General features: G+C 45.7%; 1 protein-coding gene across 5 annotated transcripts in view; it reads left to right on the top strand.

Moving 5' to 3' along the window:
* Positions 1 to 12,346, top strand: part of Sowah (ankyrin repeat domain family member sosondowah) — a 204,742-nt gene that overhangs the window by 14,998 nt on the left and 177,398 nt on the right. The window lies entirely within an intron of this gene.

Genomic DNA, 12,346 nt, shown 5'->3' with positions numbered 1-12,346 from the left:
TGGTACCGGTAAGCCGGGAGTGCGCCTTATCAGGGATCTGAGTCGCGCAGTGAGCGGCTATTTGTATTCATAAGTCCGCAGGAGGCCGGCGCTCGCTCCCTGGGCCCCGGGTCCTGGGCCCGTCCTAGCTTCCACAAGATCCTCGACGCCTGTTCCCCAGGGATGTCCCGGGCACCGTTGGCCCTGGCCGAAGGGAATGGAAGACGGGACGGTTTGCGCCGGAAGGGGGCGAGAGGGGGCCACGTCATTCAACCGAGGCGCCCTTCTCGCGGACATCTTGGAACGGTGGTTCCCGTTGTGCGCGTGTGCATGTACGAGTCCTCCTTTCGCCGCTATGTATGCCCGCGTGTCGGAGAATGTGACCAGTCATCGAGTTATTTAATTTTTCGAGGCACCCCCGTCGCGCATGTTTGCTCAGCCCCGCTGTGAGCACAAATTACCTCGCGACCGAATCACCTTCCAGCGAAATATTCGGTCCTCGGCCTTGTCTACTCCACCCCACGTGGCCGCTGCCAATAGCAAACTGCCGTCCGTGTCGATCACACTCCGTGCACTGGTACATCAGTACTCTTGTCCCATACCGATCGGGCCGGCTTCGATTTGGCTTAGGTTCAAACTTTCCGATTTTCCGTGCACTCGGCGCGCGGCTGAACGTAACAGGGAGAGCTACAAGCGAAGCTTGGCAGCAGCATTTTCGATTCCTGTTACGTAGCCTGTTTCCTTTATTCCGAACAACATTCGCTGATCTCAACATCGTGTACCTAAGGTCCCGTCGCTGACACTGTCTTTTTAAGAACGGTACAAACATCTTGGATTTCTTCTTGTAGCCTCCCTGAATGTTGAGAAAGTATGAAGTGCTTTGGAAGGTCAAGGATCCGTGTTCGCGACGGCGATTCTCACGGGTCGATGAGGAGCAGTGACACGGAAGGAAATCGTTCGTTAGACGGGACGATTGGTCCAGTGTTTTCTTAATTAGCCGCGGGCAGTGTGAGTATACAAGTCCCCCGGGGGTACGTTCCCCGCAATCGCGGGGGTGTTGCAGCACCACGTGACCCCCTTACGTCCTGGGGACACGAGACCAAAACGGACATGTCCCTGTCCCCCGGACGTGGTCTAGGCGCGTATATATACGATCAGCCCACCTCGCTATCTATATGCTAATCCATTGAGATGGTACCCGCAGATTACACCTCGGAATTAGCCCAGAGACTGGGGTATCAGGGCCGCACAGACAGGCCAGCCTCTGCCTATACGTACCTTTATCCCACCTTATACACGTAACCCGGTCCGTCCACCGCCTGCTCTCGTCCTGCACTTACAAGCTCGTGTGTATAGACTTACGTTACGTACACTCAGGTAGCCGCTGGCACACGTACAGGTGCAGGCGTACCTGCTCGGACCTGGTGGATCCACGTTTGGCGTAGGACCCGAGGTGACTCGGCGCTTCCAGTTCGTTAGCCCGTGTTAATAACGTTAAAGAGGATGCGATAAACTCGTTAGGAAGACGAAACGGTGCTGGGCTAAGCCCGATCACCGAGAGCCAGGCGCCGTTTCTTTTCGTCGGCGTAGGTACCCCTTCGCAGAGGCACGTGTTCTGTGAATGAACGTCGATGGATCCTAATGGTTTAAAGTTTTGTTACAATAGCTTGCATATCTGATGTGAACGTGGAACTTTGTAGGTGACGAAGCTTTTTGTTCGCGTAGAGTTTGCACGAATTCCCAGTGCAGTGGGTAGATGTTGCGGAGAAGTTCATACAGGGGGATAGTATAGATAAATGGTGACGAGTTTCATTTTTGGTGGACTAAACAAACAGAATTAAATTATAAAGAGGACCCGGTCTAGGGCGCGTAAGCGGGGCAACTGCCCAGGGCGGCAAATTTGGTAGTAAAAGAAAATTGAACTCAATAAAAACCATTAAAAAACTGAAGTGTTTTACAAAATCGGTAAAAAAGGAGGTAAAGCTTTTGTTATTCCTCATTACCTACTTACAACAAATTTCGGCCACTGTCAAAAATAATATTTTAAAATAATGATTTATAATTAAATATAAAGAGCGAAAATCATTTCAGCCCAGAGCGGCGGAAGAGCTACAGTGGCTGACAGCCATAATCGTAAACTCTTTAAAATCGCATAACTTTTTTAAAATTAATCCAAACGACTTGAGTTTTTCTTTTTGAAGCTAGAAGGATTAGTTTTCTGAGTGACGTGATTCGTCGTTTTGAAAAAATGCACTTGGTCGGAATACATGGGGTAAAGTGATATCTCTTGCATCATTTCTTTCAAGTTGATTTTTAATATACTCTAAGTTTATTTTAAGTATTGCTATTCGTCGTTTATCAATAGTGATCTTTTAATTATATTATAAATCTATTTCCAAACATTTTTATTGAAAGGGAAAAATTTTATTCGACTTCAAACTTTTTCCACCCCACTTTGCCCTGGTCTCCCCTACCTACAGTTCACCATAGTGAGAAAAACGGAGGTTCAAAGAAATATCAGATTCAGTGGAATAGAGGCTTCTTTACCACAGTGTTTAAATAACATTGGAAAAGTTTCAAGTGCAATTGAAAATTGCCACCCTCGCCCAACAGTGCGAAATACATTGCAGAATCTTGAAACAGTCGCGCAGCTCGCGGACACATGACGCGCGTAACAGCTCGATTTTCACCCGACCATAATCGCGTCGATTGCCGTTGTAGAAGGCCCTCGAAACAGTGACATCGCCGGCAGGGCAATCGACCGACGACAGTCGTACGATGGCCGTGCGCTCGAGTACCATGGTAAATTTATTAGTCGACGGGAATATGATCGCGCGACGCGTATTGCGGGACCGAGGTACACCGAGGAACACGATAGGTACGTACGAATATAATCCTGTCAACGGAGGCGGGCACAAGGGCGGGGAGGGAGGGCGAGCAGCGTCGATGCTCCATGTTCTCCATCCGGACCAAATTCGACGTGCAGCCCGCGAAAATACGAGGCACCGGTTATGAATTACTCCCGCCGCCATACCAGCCCGCTCAACTAATAATCGTCTCTGTGCCGAATTTCTCTATCGCCGTGTAATCGTTCGATGCTCGGCTTGTCCAACGTGACCCCAGCCGATTCGTATTTCATTGTGAAAAATTACCCCCGCTGGAGGATCGTTCCGGCTCTCTTATTCGGCTTCAGTGGAGGCGGGTTGTGTAGTTTCACAGCTCCCTAGTGGTCCTTGGGTTCATTGCTCGTAGGTATCATATCTTTGGGGCTGGAATAGATTGCAGGGGAAATGAGATCTAATGAGATCGATGGAGGAAGATGCACAGCAAATATTTTGTTAAGCTAGGTTCTGTTTGCATTACCTCATTTCGATATTATCGTAAAAGAATAGGTATGGGTTCGTTAGGATTCGCAGAGCGATTTCAAATTTATTGAAATATCTTTCTGTCCATGACACTCGCTTTTTTCTTTACTTAGATAGCTAAAGTTCACCCCTCTCTTCATCCCTTAATATAAATCCACAGCAGGGACCAACACTCAGGCATGAAACCTTGCTTCTCTAATCCAGCATACTTGCCAATTTCTCGCTGAAAACACTTTTTCGACTTACGGGTGTCTCTTCCGTGAGTCAGTTGGGTGGCCAGCCAGGGGGATCCGTGCTGAACAAGCCAGACCAGTATCGCCGTGGGCTCTATAGCCAGGGGGCAGTGGCATCTGCCAGTAGCATCGCGCGGTTCACCCATTCCGCGTGTCCAGTCCTAACAGCGATCCGCACTTCGCCGCGATTTCGTCCGAGTCCGGGCTAAACCTTGGATTATGATCCCGGACGATAGCGGCCGATGGAAATGGCGTTTAGGCGGAGGTGGGCGCGCGGAGCCTAGGTAGGCATTATGGTGGTCGTTGGGAGGCGTCGCCGAACCGAACGCTGAATCACCCAGCGAGAGTTTTCCTGTCAGCGGCAGTAACGGGCCGCCGCCATCCGACGAAGCCCCCGTGGAATTGCCTCGTACGGCCACGAAATGAATGCGCGAACGCCCATTAGGGGAATAAATCAGGTCCAACGTTAGCCGCAGCGTCGCATAATCGATCTCGCGCGCACGGCTAATCCGGGCCTAATCGTTCGTCCGCTGCTGGCCCGGCTGGAAAAGTTCCTCCTAACGATGCTCGTTAGAGGACGGACTGCAGGAACTTTCGAGGCCGGAGCGGTGGCGGCACGACGAGACGCGGATGATCTAGGGATGAATGTGTGCTTGGTTGTGCACGGTACGTGGGATTTCATAAGGGGGGTGGGCGCAAGGCGGGGTAGGTGGAAAGGTTTGACTTTGCAGTGGATATCAAAGATCAGGAATCTATAAAGTTATATGGACAGTGTTTGCAGCTGTCACGTGTGCATGAGTTCAGAATTTTCAGGTGAATTTTAGAGGGGCAGACGTGTAGTTCAGCGTGACAAGTATGATTATAGATGTTCTTATAAGATGTAAAAGATTCAAGATCTATGAGAACAGTCTGTACCCAATGGACACAATTGTCGCAATGTATATTGTTATTCTTAGTGTTTCTTAAAATTAGAAGAAGAATACCATTCTGTACATGGCCATATTCCCTAGAAATTTAATAGTTTGAACAGCTCCAGCAGTCTATTCGAATGATTCATATCGCCGTTAGTGTTCGAATGAAAGAAGAAAGTGGTTCGTTGTTAACCCGGGAGTAGGTGCATGTTGGTCTTTTCGACCGACGATTTCATATGTTTTGAAACATGATCCATAGCGTTCGACTGTTTACTTTTTCCGTAGAGCTATTCCTCTTTGAAGGAGTTCTTGACTTATTTTTGTTACGGAGCGACACTTAGGGTGCGTTCTACTTGCACCAAAATCGCCCACTGCGCATGTTATTTCCATGGAAATAAGTGCACTCGTCTAGGTTTTAAATCATACATTTTTACGCGTTAGTCTTATTTCGTTAGTCTCATTTCGTCTGTCGCATACGACGCGTACTGTGTGGCAATCATGGCTAATACTAATTTCCGAGATTTCTTATTGATTGAAAACATTGAAGACGAGATCAGTGATTCCGCAGAAGATTCCGATTATGTTATATAATCCGATCACGATACAGATTCGGAAATTGATTCTGCGGATATAGAGATATCAGATGTAGAGGAGGCGTGTACTTTGAGCGAAGGAAACGTCAGTATTTATTCTTTATTCTCAAGATGCAGTTTCTAATCCGAGGAAAATATAAATATTTAATACGTTCATGAAACCATAAATTTATAAGTATATTTTTTTAAAACAAATATAAATATAAAATATATTAGATAATTGCTATTATTGAAAATTAAAAATCAAGTGATAAATTCAAATTGATAAATAGACAATGTAATTTTATATTTTGCATTCGCACAAATTTTTATATAACATTTTATTTTTAAAGACAATTACAATGCATCATTTGTATAAAAATAAATTTTCCAGAACTCATAATATTATAATACGATTAATCATTTTATCATAAAAAATGAAGATTATTTACGTATAACGATTCTGAAGTAAGTAAAATACAATTTTATGCATTATTTATATTATTTTAGTCATTTTATTAAGTTATTTCTGATTACATTACCATCGGTCGAAAGGACCGACGTGCGCCTACTAAGTTATTTGGCGCGCCTACTCTCGGGTTAATTGAATTAAGTGGCCGGATAAATCTTCCATCGCAGATGGGCACAGAGTATTCCCGGTAATCAACAGCTCCCGATAATTCCCTAAACTGTCTGGTAATCTTTTAACCCTCCGAGTACGGGACATCGAGTACGGAGCCTGGGTCTTTGCAGACCCACACCGATAGTTCACAAATACATATTCACGGTCGCTCGAGACCCTCACCGATACAGTATTCAGGTGGGGATGGTCGCTCAAGCTCGAGATCCTCGCCGAAATACTACGGAACGTGGTGGAAGAGGGTTTCAGATTACGTTTGGATACTTATTCTACATATACGAAACAATAATAGGGTTCCGATTTGTGAATTATAAAAACATCATGTTTATTCAACATTTGCATTAGTACATGTATTGCATCAAAGTGTGCGGTTTTCTGTACAGTGGTTTTTACACATATTTTTTACTAGAATCGCATACAGTTTGATGTTTATTATTACTCCCCACACAGAAACAACATCTACCACGCTTGTGACTTGCTAGGTTTTTCTTCTTTACAATTTTTCGTTCCGTCGCTTCTATCGCGATTGTAACATTTGCATGTAACCCTCTGCGACTGCTCCGCTACTGGGTGCAATGTACTGTCAGTTACGTCCAAATACATTTTAATTTTTTGGAACAGCATCTTCTTCGGATTCTGACGTATAAGATTCATCAGATTCCCAATCCTGCACTTCTGGCTCCGAATCGCTGTTCGAAACACTTCCACCATCCGATGACTGGTCGCTGTTGTAAACGTCTTCGTCGTCTTCCACGAAAGGGATTGCTCATCGTTTGGTAGTATAGACATTGCATCAATACAAACCAAACAAACAAAGCAACAATAACAACGATAACGATAATAACAGTGATAACAACGATAACGATAATAATAAAAACAACAAAGCTAACAAAAAAACTACACAGGAAAAAATCGAGAAAGCAGCGAAGCGTCGTTGTCGGCGATACCTACGTTCGCGAATGCCCAAAGGTATCGCAGTCGCTCCGAGCTTCTGACTCTTTAGGCCCCAACAATGTCCCCGGAAAAAAACTCGGTTTATGACACCCCCAAGCGCGAGGCGCTCCTTGACGACAGCTAAATGACCGCTTGGCTGCGAATAATATTAACCGCTCCGTCACTGTGTGCGTGAGCGCTCTGAAACGGTGGGTCAAAATTGACCCAGGCTCAGAATACGGAGGGTTAAGTGGACCCCGCAAACAGCCGGTGTATTAATAGTCGGCCGCGCTCGAACATTAACGGGGCCGCGCATTAAATAGTTATCCAGCTTTAATTCGTGAAATCGATCCTCCTTCCACCCTCGTCCAGCCTCCCCTCTGCCCCTGTCTGGCTTTACGTCGGACGTGTGGCGGGGATAAATTCGAGGGTGCGGCGAGTCGCGAAAATGTTTGGTTAGCATTCGGCTTATTGGCTGGACGAATGTTCCTGCTCTGTTAGGCATGTATGGATGGCCCCCAGGTTATAATAAAGCTAATTCTGCGGTGCTCTTGAGGCAGCTCGTGCCGCAACATGTTTTGCCTCTCGTTCCCCGCCGCCCCCACTCGCCCCCTGACTCCTTTCGCTGTTCCACCGATATCCCGACTCTCCCCTGACTCTTCACCTCCTGACTCGTTACTCCGTTTCCCTCCACCCCGTCTTCTTCTTCCGCTGGAACAACCGAATATATTTACACACCCCAGCGAGGGGTAGCGCGCGCCCGTTTACTAAAACGTTTCCACCCTGAACAGTAACCGCACGTTCCACCTCTCGTTCCCTTCCTGCCTTCGTTCCACGGGTTCTCTTCATTGTCCTCTGAAAGAAAAGCACTCGCGAGCCAGCACGTGCGCGCTTTTCCAAGTACCACGCTTTGGGTGGGGAGGGCAACAGTCGCGAGATTGGCTAGAGAGCCGTGCTTAATTTAATTAGGAGGTTTTAGAATGACCATCGATGCGTTTATGGTGTTCGACAGCAATGAGACACTTGAGGAAGTTTCTCACGGTCTCCTTGTACTTACCTACCCGTCGCTGGGCCCCTCGACGCGATACGCTGGCTGCATGGAGTTTTCTCGACCGATCGCACGCTTTTGAAGCACTCCTTTTTTCCGCCCACTCGGAGAGGGCAAGATGATAGAGACTTCTGCAGAGCGTGGACTTCGGGAGGCCTTCCCGAGAATTTTTGACGTCGAACTCGAAGCCAGCAACTTCTCGGCGACGTTGTAGCGCGGAAAGTTTTAAGTGCGTGTCTGGGTCCTTGGAAAGTTTACCTCCTCCTGTACCCATGTATCTGATCGGGGAGTCAACTCGCCCCGCTTACTTGGAAAGTGTTTGCTCGTATGTCGGCGAATCGGGGAGTTTAAGGGGTCATTGTTTAAGGTAATCGTAACGGCTGCGAGTAAAGAATCGGCGGGCAGATAATATCCGAAGGGCGCGCAGCGTGGTGCCGCGATAGCTGACGAAATTCATGGACCAAGCTGTACAGCACTGACGGGCGCCGTGTTACGATCGATTAAATGAACAGTCCAGACGGAGGGTTTAACGACGCTGTTGCATTAATTAATTCCCCGGTGATCTCAATTAAAATATTAATTACGGAGAAACAATGACCCGCTGACGGGACCAGGCGCCGTCGAGGATGGGGCCTGTCTTCTCTCTCTCTCTCTCCCCTTTCGCTCCCCTTTCGATCTCTGGCCGCGATGGATCACTGTAGCCATCGTTGCGATGCTATTACGATTATCCCGTCCTTCTATAAGCTTATCTGATAACCGCGCCATTACGGCCAAGGGTTTCGCGGTCTTGAACGTTTCCGTCTTGGCCGTCCGTCTGATCGTTCACGGACTCGTCGCGGCCAGACAGGACGGGGCCATTTGCATATTTCTTAACCGAGATACCGAGGGAGCAAGTGTCTTCTCGCTGGCAGCCCCATCGAAGGTCCTCGCCGATTGCATCTCGAAATCGTCCCGAGGATCAACGAAATCAGCCCGATCACGGGAATCCTAATGTTCTGGTTTCGAGTTGACCTGTCGTTGCTAATGTTCCGCTTATCGGGGAAGGGTGGACGAACTTTCCACGCATGTAGCGCTTATCAACATGAGCTAGTTGCTAATCAACTGTGAATCGTGGAGAGTACCTACGACTTCTACTTTTGTAACTTTTAGTATGGAGTGTTAGCCTGTTAGGCGGTTACCCGATAGACGGAGTCTGCGTGTCTGTAGGTTTGAAAGAGGGACGGGGAGTGCAGTGGCGAGGTAGCTGAAGGATATGCTGGGGACAGGTCCTCAAAGATCTTTAGAAGTCATTTCACTGTGTTTCGATTATCCATACTTACAGTGGCTCGCATTAATATTAGGACACTTTTTAAAATTGCGTAACTTTTTTAGAATTGGTCCAAACAACTTGAGTTTTTTTGGGAAGCTAGAAGGATTAGTTTGCTAACTGACGCGTTTCGTCGTTTTAAAAAAATTTATTTGGTTGGAATAGCGAAAAGAATAGTAAAGGTCGATTTTTAAACTTTTTTTTTGTGAGCTTGTAATGCAAATTAAAAAAAAAACGTTTGTAGATTGCAGTAAGTTGTATACGTGCCTAAAATTTCATCAAAATCGGTTAACGTTGCTCAGAGCTACACACGTTTAAAGATCGCAGAAGAAGGTCGAGAATCGCTGATTTCGGGAATTTTCGGGATTTTTTTTTAATTTTCATTACAAGCTCACAAAAAAAGTTTAAAAATCGACCTTTACTATTCTTTTCGCTATTCCAACCAAATACATTTTTTTTCAAAACGAGGAAATGCGCCAGTTAGCAAACTAATCCTTCTAGGTTCTCAAAAATACTCACGTTGTTTGGACCAGTTCTAAAAAAGTTATGCGATTTTAAAAAGTATCCTAATATTAATGCGAGTCACTGTATGTAGTCGTTGTGTTACTGATTCATCACCGTCCAGTCCAAAACGCTGACCTTAGAAACATGAAATTCGGAGAGTATATTCATTTTGCGACGTCGGTGTGATCGATAAGAAGGAATTTTTTAAAATTCCAACCCGAAGGGGGTGAAAAGAGGCGATATATGTTTTCTCGGACTCATTTTTTTAGGTCCGATTAGATATCAACTTGGTTTTTCCTTACAAAGGTTACCCACATAAGTGCCTAAAAACCAATTTCATGATTTTGCCCTAATTAACCCCTAAAGGGGTGGTGAAAATGTGTTTTCACGGAGTCTTTAATATCTTTTAAGCCCGAAGCGGCACGCGGGAGTATTTTGCTAAGCAGTATGTACATATTTGTTACATCGTCAAGCTTTAAACCCAATCAACGACACAATAAAAACATGTATACTGCCGTCAAGTGTTTGGACACCTACTGTATTTGTAGGAAATGTGATATTTGGTACAGATTGAATACTTCTCGCTGCTTTTAATTCAAACTACCAAATAAGCTAAAATTTGTTGGAGTTGATCTAATAAATTTGCAATATTTTTTACAATTATTCCACACGGAGTATATATCCAAAAAATACCTCGTACCACATATTGATAATTTTTCTTTCTGTAACAGACTTTGAAAGTACAATCTCCCTTTTGACTATCGAATACCCCTCCGCCCTTCACTTTCTTGTCGCTCGTAGCGCGAATAGTCATTCCAAGTAGTTACGCAATCCCCGTTTCTGTGAGCCGTCACGCGTGGAGCACAACGCAAAACGAAAGCAAACCGACGACCGAATCTGTTTGCGGTTCGCTCGCGTTGGTTATTGTTAAGCCGTGCAGGCAATAACAACCGCTTATTGAAAATACGATTGTCGAATCACTGATGGCGGATAACGGGCGGGACACGTACATAATAAAGACTATCCCCACGCAGGGGCCCGTGTATCGATGCATTTGCACGAGAGAGCACAGACGTCGTCCCTCGCTGGGAGAGTGGCCGTAGCACACGAAAGCTGGGAACGTAGCTCGCTGCACCACCTGACGCGACGGGGGGCCAGTGGTACTCAGTCGAGTGAATTCGACGAAGAATGAAGGGGGATACGTGGGGGACCTAAGGGGGGAATATCACGGTGACACGCGAGAGATCGCCGTTGACGATCGTTGAATTTGCATTGCTCGACGCGGGTAGACGGGCGGATTTGAAGCGAAATTAAATTAACCGAGGAACGCGTGGTATGCCGAGGGGGTAGGAGCGGGCGACAGCCGCTGATCGCCCCTCCAGAATCACGATTTCACTTAAGGACACGCGAGGTGGTGTCGATCGATAGAGATATATCGGGCCCGGCTAATGATGACTCGGCCGAATTCGTGCGCGCAACCCTACCCCCGCCCCGTTGTTGAAAGTAATTTACGAGGAGTCACGATTGATTCGGATACGAGTGTCGATGTGAGCACCTCGAAAAACGGACGATGCAGCCGTGACGAGTGAAAATACAAACAGTTTAACAGGGATGAGTAGTCGTTTAACGTTCCCCGGATCAGTCGCCCCTCGCCTTCCTTCCTTCTTCTGCTTCTTCTTCGGCGACGCGACGCGCGAACGTGAGGTTCTCGGCTTGCAAGAAATGTGGTGGAAATCGGATGAATGACTCTGATAATCCTTCTACCAACAAAACGCATCTCGCAATTACACAAAGAAGACAATAAGGACTTCAGTACTCAATTTTGGGATTAAATTCATTCGATTTTCTGTCTTCTGGGCACCTAAATTTCACACAATCACATAAACTAGGTATCTGCTTTCTCAAATCAAATATCTCAAGACCCCGTATCTGAAACCAATTGCATAGGAATGGGTTGCCTATATCGTATCACTTAAGACATTTTACGTTATATTTCATATTTGGTACTAATTTGAACGCAAATGACTATTGGATATTGTAGCTTGATCTTTTAGACACCTACTATTATATGCTTAACCGTATGTTCCGAACAAATTAATTTAATTTAGTAAAAGGTACGATTTAGGCAATCGGTCTCCTAAATCGTACCACTCGGTTTCCAAAATCGTATCTCCGCTAAAAATTAGTATCGATAACAAATAGAGAAGAAAATATTCAACATAAAGTAGGGGAAAGTGGGGCATAACCGGGTGCCTAATGAATTTTTCCTGCTAGCATAAAGTCGGACGGCAAAATAAACTTTGGACCCCGCTAGAAATCTTAATTGGACCTTATAGAATCAGAAAACGAGTAAAATGAATATCAATTTAAACTCTATAATGAATGTAATATATACTTAAAATGAATGTAAAATATTCTACAGTAAACCCGCTTTTAGAAAAATACAAAAATACAGGACAAAATTGCATTGTTTCATTGTTATCAAAATCTACTGATAAAAAGTTACATCAATCATAACTGATTTTTGAAAATGTTTATAGCACGCACAAAATAGGGTGTAAGCTCAGAACGTTTTGTTTCCATTTCTTACTTCACATTTACTTGATATTTTTACTGAGAAATTGATGAGGTACGATTTAGGTGACCAGTACGTTATTGGCAACTCTCCTCTACCTACATATACTTACACACATCCTACGAACTCTAATTCTCCGTCCCATTGACACGAGTGAGTACAAGCCTCCAATTGCCAAGCAGTACTCGAATCCGAGTTGGCCATCCGCGAACGAAAAGCGTGCCCTGCGTGGCCGTACGGTGGTCGCCAGTGGTTGCGTAAGTTGTTCCAGCCTCCCGCG

This window comes from Andrena cerasifolii, chromosome 1, assembly GCF_050908995.1.
Source record: "Andrena cerasifolii isolate SP2316 chromosome 1, iyAndCera1_principal, whole genome shotgun sequence".
NCBI lineage: Eukaryota > Metazoa > Arthropoda > Insecta > Hymenoptera > Andrenidae > Andrena > Andrena cerasifolii.
This window is presented reverse-complemented; position numbering and strand designations above follow the sequence as displayed.